The following is a 19,741-nucleotide window of genomic DNA, read 5'->3' on the forward strand; positions in this document are numbered from 1 at the left end:
GCCTTTTTGCAGTTTCTTCAGTTTCAATCTGCAGTTCATAACCAATAGATTGTGGTCAGAATCCACATCTGCCACTGGAAATGTCTTACAATTTAAAACCTGGTTCCTAAATCTCTGTCTTACCATTATGTAATCTATCTGATACCTTTTAGTATCTCCAGGATTCTTCCAGGTACACAACCTTCTTTCATGATTCTTGAACCAAGTGTTAGCTATTATTAAGTTGTGCTCTGTGCAAAATTCTACAAGGCGGCTTCCTCTTTCATTTCTTCCCCCCAATCCATATTCACCTACTATGTTTCCTTCTCTCCCTTTTCCTACTGACGAGTTCCAGTCACCCATGACTATTAAATTTTCGTCTCCCTTCACTATCTGAATAATTTCTTTTATCTCGCCATACATTTCACCAATTTCTTCATCATCTGCAGAGCTAGTTGGCATATAAACTTGTACTACTGTAGTAGGCATGGGCTTTGTGTCTATCTTGGCCACAATAATGCGTTCACTATGCTGTTTGTAGTAGCTAACCCGCACACCTATTTTTTTATTCATTATTAAACCTACTCCTGCATTACCCCTATTTGATTTTGTATTTATAACCCTGTAATTACCTGACCAAAAGTCTTGTTCCTCCTGCCACCGAACTTCACTAATTCCCACTATATCTAACTTTAACCTATCCATTTCCCTTTTTAAATTTTCTAACCTACCTGCCCGATTAAGGGATCTGACATTCCATGCTCCGATCCGTAGAATGCCAGTTTTCTTTCTTCTGATAACGACGTCCTCTTGAGTAGTCCCCGCCCGGAGATCCGAATGGGGGACTATTTTACCTCCGGAATATTTTACCCAAGAGGACGCCATCATCATTTAATCATACAGTAAAGCTGCATGTCCTCCGGAAAAATTACGGCTGTAGTTTCCCCTTGCTTTCAGCCGTTCGCAGTACCAGCACAGCAAGGCCGTTTTGGTTAATGTTACAAGGCCAGATCAGTCAATCATCCAGACTGTTGCTCCTGTGACTACTGAAAAGGCTGCTGCCCCTCTTCAGGAACCACATGTTTGTCTGGTCTCTCAACAGATACCCCTCCGTTGTGGTTGCACCTACGGTACGGCCATCTGTATCGCTGAGGCACGCAAGCCTCCCCACCAACGGCAAGGTCCATGGTTCATGGGGGGGCGGGGGGGGGCCTCTGTCATAAATCTACTGCAATATCTACCTGACGGAATGTCCAAACCTGTGGCCCTATATCCGTGACTCGTTCGTAGTTCTCTTCATTCGCTCTTCCCGTCACTAACACGTGGACGATGACGACATGATACATTATGTCCTACACAAGGATAGGCGTAAAGCTATTGATAATTATTTCTGTTATATCCCTGAATATTGGCCAATCCCCCTGAGACATCCTGCATATTTTGTGATTCTGCTGGAGGTCAAAATAAAAGCTTCACCGCCTTCACCGTCTTTCACTATGTAACTGTTAATGAAATTAGTGACTCGAAGAAGATAAAAATTATATTCCCTATACATGTCAATTCGTGCTAAAAGTGCGGTCAAAATGTTGGTTTATGAAATGCAGAGGCACTGATGGAAACGCCTGAAGATTTCAAGGAAATGACCGAGGCATTCATGTAAACCATGTCCTCTGGCTGCGGTCAGTGTTGGTCAAAAATGGAAAACACTTCTGGCCTCAAAGTTCGCTGCAAAATCTCCTTTCAAAACTCAGTCAATTAGGACAATATCATCTGAATCAAGCCACTGCCGTATGCTGAAATATCAAACCTCCCATAACGGAGTAATGCAAACTGGTATCGTAAGGTTTGAACTGCCCGCCCCCACTTTTTCTCTTTCTTTTTCGGTGAGTCATCAGTCTTCTGACTAGTTTGATGCGGTCCGCCATGAATTCGTCTGTTGGTGTGTATTCCGATCTCCGTCTTTCTCTACAATTTCCACCCTCTACAGCTCTCTAAAGAACCATGGAAGGACCAATTTACTTATACTGAATTGCGGTACACGAGAAAGAGCTCAAAAAGACAACTTTAAATATATACTCGTACTTTGGTGCTGAAGCGATCAGTTTTAGAGGCAACGGGCGTGTTTTCTCCGCGTAGCTTTCCATTAAAGCTGCGCCGTGTCCTTGTTGGGTCCGCAGGGAAAGAGAAACGCCGACCTCCCGACACGGATATAAACAAGCGCAGGTGCCAGAGGGGAACAACACCTGCGTCGACGGCTTCTGAGTTTGCGGGGACACTAGGCATTCTCTCCCCTATTTCGCGATATCACAAAACGAGTACCGTCCTCTGGACTTATTCGATGTACTCCGTCAGTCATATCTGAAGAAGAGCCCATACTGCACAGGAATACTCCATAACAAGACGGACATAGTGTAGGCAGTTTCTTTTGTAGACCTGTTGCACTTTTTATGTGTTCTGCCAATAAATCGCACACAGTCTTCGGTTTGTTTTCCTCACAACACTATCTACGTGATCGTCCCAATTTAAATTATTCGTAATTGTAATCTCTGAGTATTTTGTTCAGTTTACAGCCTTAAGATCAGGATGATTTACCGTGTAGCCGGAATTTGGCAGTACTCATATGGATGTTCTTCGCACTTTTCATTATTTAGAGTCAATTGCCACTCTTCGCACCATACAGCTCTTAATAACTTTGCAGTTGGCTTTGATCATATGATGACTGTACTAGACGGTAAATGACAGCGTCAGCTCCAAACAATTCAATGGGGGGTACTCAAGTTGTCTCCTAAATCGTTTATACAGATCAGGAGATCTGTTCCCTTGGAAAACGCCAGATATTACCTCTGTTTTACTCGATGACTTTTCATCAATTACTACGAACTGTGATCCTGTAAGGAAATCACGAATTCTTTCGCGCAACTGAGACGATTCTCGGCAGGCATACAACTTGATTAAAAGTCTCTTGTGAGGAACGGTGTCAAAAGCCTTAGTGTAACCCAAAAATAAGCCATCAATTTGACATCTCCTATCCATTGCACATACTGCTTCGTGTGGATAAAAAGCTAGTTGTGATTCATAAGGAAAATATTTTCTGGATCCATGTTGGATATTTGTTAATAAATCGTTTTCTTCGAGGTAACTCATAATATTCGTATACATTATACGTTCCAAAATCCTACAGCAAATCGATGTCAGTGATTATGGGTCTGCTAGCATAAAAATAAAAATAAAACCCAAATAACGGCGATTGGTATTGTTTTATTGGATATTGGCCAGCCGTAGTCCCACACTCCAGCCAGAAGATGGAGTCACATTCATTGGATTTGTTATGGATGCACCAAGATTTGGCCGCCCAACAACAGTCACAACTGAAGGGGATGGAGTCACATTCATTGGATTTGTTATGGATGCACCAAGATTTGGCCGCCCAACAACAGTCACAACTGAAGAAAATGAATTTCGGGTATGTTTAGCTGTGACCCAAAGTGCGCAAAAATCAACCAGACGATTAGCAACTGAGCTAGATTTATCACGAAGGTCAGTGCAAAGAATGTTACACAAACAGGATTTTAAAGTTTACATTCCACGTTTACGACATGCGTTACGTGAAGATGCTCTAGATCGACGTCTTCAGTTTTGTGAAGCGATGCTTGACCAACAGAAACATGATCCTAACCTTTTCATAAAATTGTGTGGCCTGATGAGGCCAAATAGAAGTTAAGCGGACAAGTTAACAGACACAACTCCACTTACTGGTATACTGTCAATCAAAATCTTTTGCTAGAACAACCATTAAGACAACATGATGTGAGTGTCTTGGAGGCCATATCATCATTTGGCGTGCTTGGAGGAACAGTGACAGGAGCTAACTATTTGTATATGCTTCAGAATTACGTGGTAGCAGGACTTATGATATGTGCTTAGAACTTTCACTGCCGTCCGCGATTATTTAAATGAAACTTTCCAAAGAAAATTGATTGTTTGAAGGGCAGATATTGACATGGATCACGTTCACCGGACATTACACCGATGGATGTTTTCCTATGCGATGTCGTCAAGCACTCCGTTTATTCTCAAAATCCTCAGACCATTGCTGAAGTAAAGGACTACATACATACACGACGCATTTCATGATTTGGTCAGTGATACCACACTATGCCATACAGTATGTATCAGTGTTGCAAAACGACTTCAAATATGTGTTAATGAAGACGGAAACAGTTTGAACATTAAAAATAATTGTAAGTATTGTTTGTATATGTAATGAAACATAAATTCAGCCTTTTGTTTAAATCAGTGCTCAGTGTCCAGTGACTTTTGCGCCACACTGTATATACTTATTTAAGTAGCAATGTACCCCTGAACTGTATAGTATAGGAAATTTGTAAATAATTGTGAATCCCTGAGATGAAGAATCGCTCAAATAATTTGAAACACTTGTACTGATAAAATTTAGTAACACCATCTCACAAAATAACTAATTTAAACCAAAAGAAAGTCAACAATTTTCCGTATTTTTTACTGTTTCTACTAGACATTATTATACAAATCAATAGATTAATTTATAATGAACAGAAAAATTGGTTGGTACTGCTAGAAAACACAATATTCGGTACTTGAAACTCTTTTACCACCATCAATGTTCCCAACAGACATCTTGAAGAATTTTTTTTATCGAACTGTAAATCGGCTGCGTGTTTCCGCTTGGCTCATCGCTTATAAGCTACGTCTGGACCGTCCCTAGCAGTAGGTTGCCAAAATAGCTGGAGTCCACTTCCCTGGATATGAATGAATTCAAGCACCTATCTCACAGCTCTTCGGCCCAGCGGCGCGCTTCTGAATTATATTATCCCATGCAGTTACGTAACCGAGCGTCTTTGTTATACACCGTAGGATGTAATTCAAGACTGCAGTATCCTGATGAAATCGCACGCCGTGCAAGCCTACGTCAGAAACTGCTCTATAATTTTCAAAGAAGAAAGCGAGGTGGGCATAATGGAGGTATATTTCAGATACATGTTAGAAGCAAAATTTTTATATAACACGACAGCTGTTCCCCCACAAACTCCTTATAATTTGCTGCTCTTACATTTGCTAAGAAATCGAGACGTTTTAAAAACTTTACCAGACAGACTTCATACAAAATTTAACCAAACTGCTTGTTTCTGTAAACCTCTCGAGTCTGTGGGCCAACGAGGATACCTGCTTTGGCTTTTGATCTCTCAATCGCGGGAATTTTTTCCTCAACTACTTACCTGCCTCGCCTTCGTGAATCATTTTCTCCACAAAATTTTTAATGCGTTAAATTAAAATCACTTCAATACGAACCATAGTGCTAACGGGAGCAAGGTATTGAGAAACCCTAAGACCTGAGATTTGAATAACGTTTTTGTTATATCATTTCATTCTTATATGTAACATTTACACTGGGAAAAGATGATTTCGTTGCATGGAATGTCTGTACGTTTGTAGTGTAACTTACCGACAGGATCCAGATCTTAACTCAAAAAATTCCACATCACTTATCCTCAGAAGTCACAGCTTACAAACTTCAGTTATGTGCAATTTTCTGAAAATCCTTGTTTTACAATATTTTCAAAATTGTTTACTTTTATGTCTAATTTTGTGTGTTCTTTTGCCTTAGATTTGACAACGTTCTACAGCTTTATGGTAGTGAGCCCCAGCAGTTAAATCAAAATGTGGCAAAGGGGCGCAAAAAAATTACTGGCGTTTTGTGTCTTGTGTGCAAACAGTTTATTCCTACGAAGCAGCGACAGAAGATAACTACATTTTTAAAGAAAGCGTATTGTACACATTTTGGCGTACAGCGTGGCGACCGGGAAAAATCGTGGACTCCACATAAAGCATGCAAGGAGGACGTGTACCGAACAACTTTGACAAAGGATAAACGCAACAAGAAAACCATTACTCTCTGGGGTGCCAATGATATGGCAAGTACAAACTAACCGTGGAACAGACTTATTTTTGCTCCTGCGACCTGGCATTGTGTAACGCTAGAAACAGGCACAAAATAACATATCAAAACATTCCGTCTGCTATTTTGCCTACCTCTCATGGCCCAGATGTCTCTGTCTGAAAAAGACCGATTTTTCTGCTTCTACATCAGTATCAGAAATCTGCAGTAGTGACTACGAACCAGATGATGCTTCAGGCATCCCCAGACCTTTGACTAGAGACACTGAATGATCTAGTTCGTAATATTGAGCTCTCGAAGGAATCTGCATGGGGTTCCATGGTTCATGAAAAAAATAGTTCACTGCACAGACTTCAACAGTTTGTACGGAAAACGAAACTAGAATTTGCGCCGTATTGTTCTGGAGAAAATAAAGTAGTATTTGTAACAACAAACAGCAAGCGACGCTTAGAATGGCACTACCTATTACGAAATAACTGTGTCCGATGATGTGCTGTTTGTAGGAGCCAAAGACGTTACTCATTGCATAAGAAAACCGAACATTATTATTGTATTATCTGTGATTTTTATTATCTCTGTTGTTGAATGTAATGTTAATGCCTCCGATTTTGTCCTTGCACCGCTAAAGACAAAAGGAACTTATTATTGTAAATATTACGTATTAAAACTCGATGATAAGACTAAAAGTTGTATTGAAGGAAAAAATAAACGAGCGCTCATCTCTGATAAATAATTGGGTGAGGCTCGAAAGTAAATATTACCCTTTCTAGTCATTCTAAGTACAATATAAAATTTCAGCTAAACTATGTCAACGTGGAGTTGCAGAGACGCTGGTGATATTGGCGAACGAACCTGCACATAATCAGAGCGACTTTCAACGGACTCGAGAGCACACAAGGAATCTGCCACAGCTATCTACCAAAATGTTACCACACGACAAAACACACACAAGGCGAGTTTAGTTTCAATGGATAATATCAGCACATTTGAAAACCAAGAATACATGCTAGTCTTGTCTATAAACCATCATATATCATTAAAAAAACATTTTCCTCCTTCACAATGGGAATGTATGTGCTTCCCTTCCAGTTCGTTACTGAATGATTCACAAAAAGTCTTATGAAAATCTGGAACTACTGTTGAAGAACATTACTGACAAGTGTGTGGAGATTTCAAAATTATTTCACTCTTGTTGGATCGACAGCTAGGTTATACAAAATATCCGAGTTTTATTTGCAGGAGGAACAGTCGAGCAAAGGCACAGCATTGGATTAACTAAGAATGGCCACGAAGACAACGGAATGTTGGTTCTAAAAACATTTAGAAGAAGAGTTATATTGAAGCATATGTGATCCTCTTAACTCCTCTCCATATTCAACAAAATGTTGAATGCATTCAAGGAACCTGGATGTAGCATGAGTCTCATGATATACATGCTAAATTCTCACTTGAACTACTTTTCCAAGAATATTGGAGACTACAGTGAAGAATATGAGGACAGATTCCACCAAGATCTCGAGGAATTTGAAACAAGATACCAAGGCAGGTGAAGCATCACACTGCTCGGCAACTACTGTAAGATGATGAAGACGACCACACCAAGACGTGTTCATAAAAGGAGGCCAATCGGAAGCATATTGACGTGGAAAAAAAACGAGGTTATATTAAGGAATGTTCTTTTACATCCTTCCTTTCCTAATTTGTGTTTTATGACGAATAAGTTGTTTATAAAACCTCAGTGTACGTACTGTGACATACTTGCCATAGCTATTAACAATACTGCAGGATTTAGTAATTTCTAACAATGACTGGATTACGATTTTCCTAAAACATCATGAAAGAAGTTTGACTTAAAACCACTGCATTTGTGTATTGAGTGTTATACTAATTTTTGTTTTGCAACAAATCATGACGTGATGGAAGGAAACCGTTCACTAGTTCGGATTTAGCTCACCTGAAACACATTAAGGTACAACTCGAAGTTTGTGTAATATTGTGAAAGTGAAAATTTGTTGTCCAATGTTATATATACATTAGCAGTAAATATGTGCTATTTTCCTTTACGGATGGAAACCTTCGCAAAGTAAAAACCAGAGCTAAGTTTCAGTTTTGTTTGTGATATTCATCATTGGCACAAATGAACTCATAGGAATTAAGCAGTTTCATGCAACTTACATTTTTCACTGTTGCACAGTGTCATCGCAGTTTGTAGACGTTATCTGATTATTAAAACAGGCTACATGTAGTACACAGAAGAGTAGATTATCCTCCTGAAATCTCAACATTTGTTGCCCTGTTGTACATTTACAATACGTGTCCATGACACTGACCGGCAACATAAATGTTAGAAAGTAATGCTTCATTTCAATAACCAAGCATCTAAAAATGTGTCTTGACTTACATTGCCCTGGAACATGTTAAAACCAGTTTCTGCTTAAGATGTATTTCCATAGTTCATTCGTAATTTTTACCATCAGGAATACTACGTCTGAATAAACAATTTCAGCTATGTCTGCTTTGTTTCGACATTTGATTTTAAATATTGCATGTACATAAAGGTTCCGCTGTCATGGTATGTGATTTGCGGATTCCTAGAGTATCTCGTGGCATTATTTCGCACAAGAACGGTACGAGTAAGTTAAAACGTAGCAGAATGAATATTCCGATAAGTCTGAGAATTTTCGAATTGTACAGTAGAACTGTAAACTATTTTTTTTGTGCAGTAGTTCTGAAAGAAGACATTTTGTTAGTCTCCAGAAATCTAGAGCATCCAATTCAACAGATTCATTTGCGTCCAGACCCAAGAATTCTGTTTTGAGCTCCAATTACACTTTGCATCTTATCTGACTATATCATGACGGCTATAAGTATGGCCAGCACACTAAGGCAGTTGAGTTTAGGTGGAGATTACAGACTCTTATCGTTTATTAATAAAATACGGTGTTGAAGTATGGACTGAATTGCTGATGAAGTCCCCCAGAACTTTACTAAAAGCTTGATTTTCCTGTTCATGTATTTACATTTTCATAAATGTGACATTCACCTCGGAAAAAGCAGTTGGAATTGGTTGGCTTTTGTAAATAAATATTGAGTCGCCATATTCATCGTAAACAATTGAAGCATTTGATCCAAAATTATTTATGGATTGATGTCTTTTATATTCGTTGTATTTAAATTTGTGATGATTCCTGTAAGCGACCTTCCATAAACTCTGATATCCATTTTCATTTGTAAGACAATTCAACAACGCGGATTCAGCATCAGTGCCTTCGCCGCCACATATTGCTAGATGTTCATTAACTATGCCAATTTTCTACATACCTATCGCACATTTTCAGTTACTAACCTTCGGAATACAGTGAACATTAGATGTATTACTTATATATGCAGATATAAATGTGGGACACTGAAACTATTACACTGTTATTGTTTGGGCTTTTGCTCTTAAAATTAAGGTTGTACATTAACAGACGCACAGAACTCAGTAAACAATTTTTTTGGAGAATACATGATGCTAATAACGTTAATCTTGAGATTTGAACTAGTGCGTCTTAGAGAAGCTACCACCCTTTTTTATAAAAAAAATTACGTTGGTATGCTTAAAACGCGTTTCACTTGCTGTGTATGAAATAAATAGGAAAGTAAGGGTGAGTGGGAAATCATAAGAAATTATACAGAGACTATGTTTAAACATTAAATACTTTATTTTTGGTGATCACATGCTATGCTAATATGTTAATACACAAGGGATGATGTGTGGTGAAGGTCGAAGAACAGGGTCTTCACTCCTGCAAAGAAGAGAATTGTCTCATTAGTCAAACACTTTCTACAGACATGCAGCTAATTTGTTCTCTCTTAAAACTGAAAACTAATATTTTTTCCATTTATTTAGCAATGTAAATTAAATGAGTTATTTTTTTATTCAGGCAACCTGTCTTACAGTCAATAAACTTGGCTGGTTTCACAAATGGACCACTACTGCTACGTTTCAAACAGTTTGTCATTTAACTGTCGATATCTTGGAGTGAGAGCTACATTGATAGGATAACTTTGTCTGAATCGTATAATTCGTTAACTGCTATTGCTCAGGGAGTTCATACGAGCAGGATATGCTACATCGAAAGCTTGAGTTCTTAAGATTTCTTTGTGGTTCTCAGGATGTTTGTAATCTGCATTATATACCAATTGTGGTAGTTAACAAATAAATTTCGTATGACTGCCGGTCTGACGTAAGCTTTCAGTTGTTACCTTGCCACACTGTGTGTATCGATGCTTTCTATATACGCACATTCCGACTAGGCCTCGCGCGCCTGAACTTCTGGTGCCTTTTCGTAAGGCACGGCACATAAGTTGCGGTTTTTTGATGGTACTAACATTTTCAATTACAGATATAGAATTATTTTTAAAAATTCTTTTGCGGTAATAGCCTACAAATTAGGCGATCACGACGTCCAACACTTCAGTAACAGGTACGTCAACAAACAGAATACTTGTCTATTCCTAAGTACGCATACTTATTTGACACGAAGGCAAAAAGATTGGGAAGCTTCTAAGTGGGTACCATCGACACTTGAACCCTTAAACCTAAACTGAAATTCTACATCAACATGACTACTCTGCAATTCACAATTAAATTGCCTGGCAGAGGCTTAATTTTATATTTCTCTACCGTTCTACTCTAGAACAGTGCGCGGGAAAAAACGAATACTTCAATCTTTCTGTGCGAGCTCTGATTTATCTTATTTTATTATGATAGTGGGCGCCAACGAAATATTTTTTCACTGTAAGGAGAAAGTTGGTAACTGATATTTCACTAGAAGATCCTGTCTCAACGAAAAGAGCCTTTGTTTTAATGATCGCCACCCCAATTCACGTATCGTATCTGTGGCGCTCTCCCCCCTATTTCGCTACAGTACAAAACGAGCTGCCCTTCACTGAACTTTTTTGATGCCCTCCTATCTGATGCGGATCCCACACCGCACAGCAATATTCGAGAAAAGGATGTACAAGCATAGTCTAGGTAACCTCTTTAGTACACCTGCTACATTTTCTCAGTGTTCTGCAAACAAATCAGTCTCTGGTTTGCTTTACAGACATCTATGTGATCGTTCCAATTTAAGTTATTGGTAATTGTAATCCCTAAGTATTTAGTTGAATTTACAGCCTTTAGATACGTGTGATTTATCATGTACCCGAAATTTAGCAGATTCATTTCGGTGCTCGCGTGAATGACTTCACACTTTTCATTATTTAGAGTCAATTGAAACTTTTGCACCCTACTTACATCTTGTCTAAATCATTTTGCAATTTGTTTTGATAATCTGATGGCTTTATAAGACAGTAAACGGCAGCATCATATGCAAACAATGTAAGTTGTTTCTTAAATCGTTTACATAGATCAGAAACAGCAGAGGGCCTATAAGACTTCCTTGAGGAACGCCTGATATTACTTCTGTTTTACTCGACGACTTTCTGTCAGTTACTACGGACTGATCTTTCTGACAGGAAACCAAGTATCCAGCCGCGTAATTGAGAGGATACTCCACAGGAACACAATTTGATTAGAAGTCGCTTGTGAGGAACGGTGTCTAAAGCCTTCTGTATTCTGAAAATATGGAATCAATTTGACATCCCTGTCGATTCCACTCATTCCTTCGTGAGAATAAAGAGCTAGTTCTGCTCACAAGAACGATAATTTTGAATGCTTGTTGGATGTTTGTTAATAAATCGGTTTCTTCGAGATGGCTCATAATGTTCGAGCACAGATATGTTAACAAATCCTACCGCAAATAGACTTTAGCGATATGAGACTAATTCAGAAGATAACTCTTGTTCCCTTTTTAGGATATTGGCTCGACATACGTAATATTTTAGTCTTGAGATACTGATCTTTAAACGAGCTATTGAGTGTGTTTGTGTAAATCTATTTGAATTTGAGTTTGATATCACTTATTTTATAGATGAACCGGAAGTTACGACGCCTTTATATAACTTCGCAACACCTTGTACTTACACACACTTTTACATTAAATGTCAGTTATAACAAATGAAACGTTTCAGTAGTTTCAGTCGGATAGCGTTACAATTTGGAAAGCAGGTATAGTACGAGTATAAGGAAATTGCTTACTGTGCTTGGTGATTATTATATTGAAAGTGCAAACGCGTAAGTTTCCATCATTTCTCGTGACAACATTCTGATAAGAGAAGCCGGGTTGCTACTTTCCGATAAGACGAGGTAAGCAAACACGCGGCATCGCTGAGCCCTCTGGGTTTCTGTTTGTTTAGCACGGCACGTGTGTAGCTACACTTTAACTGAGCAGGCGGTTCTGGACTGGCCGTGTTAACACATGTGACCTCGGCGCGCATCAGCAGCAGCCGGCGACACCGACTGACATCCGTCAATTACTCCCTCTTATCTGCTGTCGCCGCTGCCTCAATTGCCACTGCGTAGTGCCTCCCTCCTCGCTCGGTAACTAGCTCCATTAGACAGATTGGAGGATGGTGACGTAATTGTTTATGACAAGTATACGCTCTTCTGCCAAGACGCGTTGTAAAGTTGTACCATTTAAGTCGCGTCCCCTCACTATTATAATACGTACAGTGCAACAGAAAAGTTGTGTAAACCTATTATTAGTGAGAGTGTGGCTACTATAGTGTTCGCAGTTTTGCTGTCTTAATTCTTAGAAAATAATCTTTACTTGAGCAGCTTAAGTCGTGTGTTTGCGTCCTTGGTGATGTAAATAAGGGAAACATAATAGATTTCGGAAACGAGAGGACAACACCTGATATGACTTTAAACAAGTCTTCTGTTCGTTCGAAATAGTATTAGATTCTATGTTACCCTATTCGTCTACAGTCCTTTATCGTTGCGAGATACATATTAATATTCTAAACAGAATCGAATTGCTATCAGAATCTTAGAAAGCTTTCTAAGCAGCGTTCTGAATTTTACACTTCTCTGAGTGTTTTATGTTACACCCTCCATATAAAACAGGAAAACAAGCGCCACAAATTTTCTTAGTCTTAAAAAGTTTCCCGTGCGGCCATTTTGGCAGCAGCTGTATATAAATTACAATAGTTCAAAAGAAAATGCTGCACGTTATGTTTTTTTGTTTATCTTGAGTACCCAGAGGCGTTTCAGCTTACTGTAGTTACAAGGTATATTCAGTGGGTGTCAGATCAGCGTCTAATGCTTTATTTTTAAGCCACACGCTTTCTCTCACGTGGCAAACGGCATCAAAATCTGCCACTGTTTCCAAAATTAGTGACCAAAAGAAAAACTGCAACTTTCAAACACTTTGTCAATGCGAGTAAGCTCTTTGGCTTAAAAATAATGACTTAGATACTGATATGAAACCCACTGAAGATGCCTTTTAACTACGGTGAAACGCGTCTGGCTGCACGAGATAAATAAAAAATCGAAAAACGTTATGTGCAGCATGCAAAAGGCGTTTTTCTTTTGAACTACTGTAATTTGTAACTCTTATTTATGCAGAATACATCAAACAGAGCTTCTTTATTTTCATCTTGTCTCTTTATTAACACATTGTAAAATGCTCTAACATACTGTGGAAGATTAAGGGTCAGTGCATAAAAGGTTTCGTAGTGCCTCAATTCACTGTATTCGTATATAAAGCGTACCATGTAACGTTTTCGACGAACTTTGGAAGCAAAACGTTCAGCATTTTTGTCTGTGTATTAAACTGAATTCGATTTCCTTGGGTGAAGAGAGTTAAGTTTATAAAGAACTTCCTCCACACTAACGGAAACGAGAAGATATAACTTGGCGTAACAGATATAAATTAAGGAATTTTATATACTCTCTGTGAACTATTTAATTTGTTTTAACTTTTTGTACATCATCAGCATGTGTTTTATCAAATCAATGACAATTACACGAGTTACAGGTTTGAATAAAAAACAAAGGAATACTTTTCTGTCGTTATATTAATTCGTTTTATTACGTGCATCGCTTGTATGACTGCCTTCTGTTATGTGGATGGCCGCACATGTGTTGCTATGGGTCAATAAAAATTTGAAAGAAATGTTCACACAGGAAGGAGGTGTACCTTATTACCAGCATATTTTTATGAGAAAAGTTTCGTTTGTATTATAGAAGTCCTGTGTCTGTGCTCCGTGCTAGGCAGATCTAGAATGACGTTAAGGCATGTAGTTCTTTACACATGAAAGAGAATTGCTTCATTATACAGGTAGAAGGCTCGAGCATTAAAAGCGCTAGAAAACAGTTTTACGTATTATAGCAGTGAAGAGGCCTTTTTCCAGCACTTAGAATTTATTAATTGAGGGAGCCTGTGTGTAAGCAATTAAGGCCAAAATATCAGGTCTCCCATTCAGTTGTGTTCCGTATTGGCTGCCATTTCCCACTTGCTTACAGATTTGAGTTCGGTTTAATCTTCGCAAATTTACTTTACAGGAAGGCAGCTGAGAAGAATGAATGCTAGGGATGAGGTGGGGAGCAAGATAACAGTTCTTTCCGTCGCTCACTTCCACCTTGCTTGGGCGTCATTGTCCGCCGGTTATGAGTTCTGGGTTTATTTCATTTTTTATTTAAAGCTTCAGTTCAAGGGCAAAGTTCTAGTGAAAAGTAAATGCGGACATCACATGCACGTTAAAAGCAAAAGACGGACCAGAAAATGGTACCATTGTCGGTGTTTCAGCTGAATAATCCGAAACGTGAATTGGCAAAAAAACACATTTCAGTAGTTGCATATCAGCGTTAACTGATACAGCAGTTACCGATACCTTGTATACAAAATGGATAATTTGGTCGATATTATTTCTTCAGAAAAAAAGGAAGGAAGATTGGAGTTTAACGTCACGTCGACATCAAGGTCATCGGTGATCGAATTTCAGAAGTATCAGTGCACTGAAGACGTGAAATGATTTAATACATTTACGTTGCTCTACCCTCTAAACGTCACTCACAGTTTCAGTTTTCTCGTAGTGCATTCAAGAAAATGCTCTTAGAACAGTGTAAGCTATCCTGTGAAGAAGACGTCACCCGTCTCGTAGCCACATTCCTAATGCACCCGTTTTCGTCAGCTAGTACACTATCCATTGAAATAAAAAACAAACTTCTGTGCATCTTTCAAAATTTTGTAATTTCACTGTTCTAAAGTGTTGCTCTGCGAAAAGCCACAAGCGATACTTGTGTATCGCACGGATGCGTTCTTCGCATGAGAAAATATATTCCTATACTGTGTTCTGCCTACGGTGAGACACTATACAATTTTTTATGTATTTTACATTAAGCTGCACAGCTATTTAGCTAACTGCGATGTTAATTACATATTTATTTGCTACGGTTACAGTGAATTTTCTTTGCATCTCACTCTTTCTTAATGGACACCCTGCAGCCAGGCGCGGAACAGTATGCTTACCTTGGTTGAGCGACCGTGACTAGCTCACTTGGAGGTTGTGGAGGAGCCCTTGGTGCCACACGCGCAGTTAGTGCACGTGCAAGAAGCACCGCACTTACAGCCGGCTCCCTGGCAAGCTGCAACACCAAACAACACCTGCTGTACTGGTAGCACGTGGCAAGGTCCGCTACACACGGCGGTAATGTGTTCACTTCGTAAGCGCTTCGCTGGGCAAGAATATTAAACTCCCCAATTTCTTTACTGTTGCTTTTAGAAGCGAAAGGAAACCGCATAATTTCCGAACTTTACGTGATTTACGTAGTGGGTATAAGGGGGTGTTCCTCCAAACAGTCGACATGCTCATTTTTCTGCTATTTCGGCAGATATTTGAAATTTCGTTTTTCCATCGTGCAGCTGGAGTCAGCCCAAACAAATCGTGCTCATCCTGCGACATCCGGTGTCGACGGGGAAGCGTTGGTTTGTTTCCCGTTACAAACAAAAGAATTTTTAAAGCGAATTTTTATGTTCCCATTCGATAGAACGCTTCCAAATTATTCAAGCGCCATATTCGTTTCAGCGATATGTGTGCTTAACTGCTCCTTTTCATACATATAAATAAAACAAAATACCGTACTTTAATTTGGGATCGCTCGAATAGGCACGTAAAAATCCGTTTTAAAAACCATTTTCTTTGTAATGTGAAAAATCTACGCTTTTCCGTCGCATGATACACGTGATGAGCATTAATTGTTTGCGCTGATTCCAGCAACACACTGCAACAAATAATTTCGAGACTTCTGCCGAAAAACCAGGGAAAATGTGCGTGTCGACTTTTAGGAGGGACATCATATATCAGGGGTTCCCAAACTTTCCTCTACGGATCACTTTGAGAATCCTGATATTCTGATGGAACATCTTGTTTGTTTTGAAGTTAACTAAAATTTTCAAAAACGGGAAAACTTCTTTAATCCAGTGATTAATTCAACTGTAAATCATAAAAAATAGCTTAAAAATTACATTTTAAGAAATAATTAGTATTGTCAAAATGTCGAAGAAGAGACGCCGTGTTATTTTTAGTTTTCCCCCATATTTTGAGAGGTGGTAATATGCACAAAAGAAAATCAAAAAATTCCACTAGCATAGGTACTAAAATGTATAGGTTATTTAAAGAGCTACGAGTTCATCTCCGCTACTACGAAAAACTTCTTTGCTAGACTAATAGGACCTTACATTGTACCAAACAGGTTAACTGGTGAAACGTATCTTCAGTTGCCATCAAATGACATGTCTGTCCTGATGGAGGAAGTACTATTCCATAAACGGGTGGACGTGTTGTTCGTGTATCATGGAGCACCAGCTCATTTTCTCCGAAATGAGCGAGAACGCCTCACACAGACCCTTTAATGGGCAACGGTTTGGTCGGGAAGGTCCAGTCGTTAACCATCTCGGTTTCCCGATCTTAATCCCTTGGATTTTTGGTTGTGGGGACGCTTGAAACCTTCGGTTTATACAAGCCCCATTAATGATGTACAACACTACAGAAACGCCTCATCAGTGAATGACTGAGTAACCATGGCCAACCTGGTGTTTTTCAGAGTGTACATGATTTCCTAAGACGTCGGGCAGAAGCTTGCCCTGCTATGAATTACCATATCGAGCATTCCTTTAGCGATGGTTTGCAAGTGCTGCCCGTATGCAATAGCAAGCAGGTTCACTAGAAGTTCTACTGTTTCAAAGTAGAACAATAACGTGTTTTCATTTATTCACTTCTGTGTTTATTGCGTTCTGTATGTCTTTGCTAATAGAAACAGAATTGTGTTTAACAGTAGCAACGCTGAAGTTCTCATTGCTCTTTGGGGAATGCATTTTAGAGCCCATGTTTACTGGATATTGCCTTCAAAAACGGCTCTGAGCACTATGAGACTTAACATCTAACGCCATCAGTCCCCTAGAACTTAGAACTACTTAAACCTAACCAACCTAAGGAGATCACACACATCCATGCCCGAGGCGGGATTCGAATCTGCGGTCGCGCGGTTCTACACTGAAAGGCCTAGAACCGCTCTGCCACACCGGCCAGCCTATTTTTCCTTTTCGTACATAATAACTCCTCTCAAAATATGGAATACTTTTTAACACATTTTATATAACGGATTGATGTACAGTTTACAAATACAGAAAAACAAATGGCTTTCACCCTATCATCAGCTACAATATTTGCTAACAAACATCTGATTTCATAAGGGGTTATAGTAAACATTGGACAATCACTTCTAATGTTAGTCTGAGTCTGCATCATGTTTAGTACTGTCCCCAAAAGTAATAAATTGTAACTGAAAGTAAAGAAACTAATGCGTCAGATGAAAGTGGAATAAGGTAATTCACAATTTAACCATGTAACCAGTCCCGCTTACAGCGTAAAAAAAAGATGAATCCGGAACTGTAATGAAACGCCTATAACGTGGAGACTTACGATGCAAAAGATAAGTAAAAATGTTGGGTGGTTTCTGTTCACTTATATAACTAAAATACTGCAAAATACCCGTTATTTGAAGTAATGTGCAGCTAGAACCGAACTTTGAACATGTAGGTGGGGATATTAGTAAAAGGTTCCAACGTGATATGCCATGGTGGTTGTGTATTACGTACGCGAACTCAGAACCACGCTGCACCGTGTACCTATGTAAAACACAACCCTCTTATGAGCCTGCAATGGTTCGAAAGCTGGGCGATGGGCAAAAAACTTTTTTTAACATTAAATAACAGCGGGTCGCAGTCTCAGTATAAATAATCCGCTATCTAAATGGATTAGATAAATCTGTATAACATACGTATTATCGTCAGTGTGCGTGTAGTAAATATCAGACAATACCACAAAACAGGAAGAGATGGTCAGCATCAGAGCACTCGATATATTGATCACTTTAAAAATGCTGTATCTCTGTGGCAGTATGAAATCTGACGGACGTATAGAAGTGGGTAAAAGTTCGTTGAATGAGTTTTTGTAAATTACAGAAGCATGTACTCTGGAACGAACAAGTCATCTAAAGGTCAATACAGACTACCCTTCATACTATACCGACATAATTGGCTTAGAAAGCAGCACAACAACCAAGAAAGTTGACAAAAAACTGTAGGTAGGGGAAATGATGTTCTTACAAGTTAGAGTCCGGAAGACTTGGGTGGATTGGGTAAAAAATGAAAAAACTAAGGAAAGTACCTGAACTGTACACATCCTTCAAAGAAACAGTAACAAGGTCCTTTTAGAGTTGGTTTGGCCATGCCAGACGAACGGAAGTGGCAGGGATAGCAAAACAGTGTCTACAGACAGATGGGACTGGCAGAAAGAAGGCCGGTAGGAAAACCAAGAAAGAAGTGGCTTGACCAAGTGAAGGAATAAGAGCTGTAAGCTGCGATACCGTCCTCAGACAAGAATGGCACACGGACAGACACAAACTGAGTAATCTCGTAAACCATACCTGGCAAATGGAGTGGAAATGGGATGAATATGATGACAGAAACAACAGGGCTGAGTAGGAGCAGAATTGGCGTGAATGAATCTGATAAGCGAGTACTTACTGCCTCCAGTTCCGCAGCACGGGTCAGGCATGTTTGGTAGAAGTAGGCGGCTTCAGCGGTTGCGGCAAGTGGTCAGCGGCGTCCTGGGACGAGATGCCGGTGGTGGGCCCCTGCGCCCCTTATGTAGGCGGCGCACTTGCTGTGGTGCCGTGCGCAGCCGGGCCGGCCGGCCCGCGGCCAGTGCGCACGCGCGCCGCTACCCTACCCGGTGCAGCGCTACGTCACACTCCGCGACCGCGCGTGGCCTGCAGCTGTGTGGCTGATTCGCGGCCACGTAGCCGCGACACGGCCCGCCGGCTCCCTGTTTACTCACACGGCGCCGATAACGGGCCTGTACAAACTGCCGCCCACTTACGCTGCTGCAGTGTACTACTGTTTACCAACAACATACAGGCAGCGAGCGGAAACTAAACACGGCTCTCCTGGCAGGCTCATTACATTCACGATATTAATCTACATCTTACGTAATTGTACCAAATGCGGTGGCAGTTTTCACCTTCAGATTTTGAACTCGTGCATGTACGTGGTCACAGGCAAAAGGAAGAAAAAATTAAATGTCTAATACTAACTTCTTTGGACCTGGAATTATAAAGTCAGTGTATTAACACATTTTACTATTCCGTGCCTCTATCTGTACAAACGGATCCCTTGAAGGATCGCTTTGGTGTCTGTCTGTTCGGCTGTTAAGACCCCTTTTTTTCCCTAACGGGCAGACGTATCAAGTGCACATTTACGTTACATATTAAGCTCTATGGTCCCTTGGCGGTGTAAAAAATTTAATCTCCTAAGGCCGGTATTACAAGATCGTATTTCTTTGTCAAAGTCGAGATGTCAAATATTTACACTACTGGACATTAAAATTGCTACA

At 39.7% G+C, this 19,741-nt stretch overlaps 1 long non-coding RNA gene across 1 annotated transcript; it reads right to left on the bottom strand.

Moving 5' to 3' along the window:
- Nucleotides 1–9,595: 9,595 nt before the first annotated feature.
- On the bottom strand, nt 9,596–19,030 carry LOC126412704 (uncharacterized). The gene is made up of 3 exons (XR_007575331.1): nt 18,874–19,030; nt 15,316–15,431; nt 9,596–9,702 (listed from the first exon to the last, which is right to left on the bottom strand). It is a non-coding gene; the product is annotated as an uncharacterized LOC126412704 (long non-coding RNA).
- Nucleotides 19,031–19,741: the final 711 nt, after the last annotated feature.

Source organism: Schistocerca serialis, chromosome 7 (assembly GCF_023864345.2).
Source record: "Schistocerca serialis cubense isolate TAMUIC-IGC-003099 chromosome 7, iqSchSeri2.2, whole genome shotgun sequence".
NCBI classification, from domain to species: domain Eukaryota; kingdom Metazoa; phylum Arthropoda; class Insecta; order Orthoptera; family Acrididae; genus Schistocerca; species Schistocerca serialis.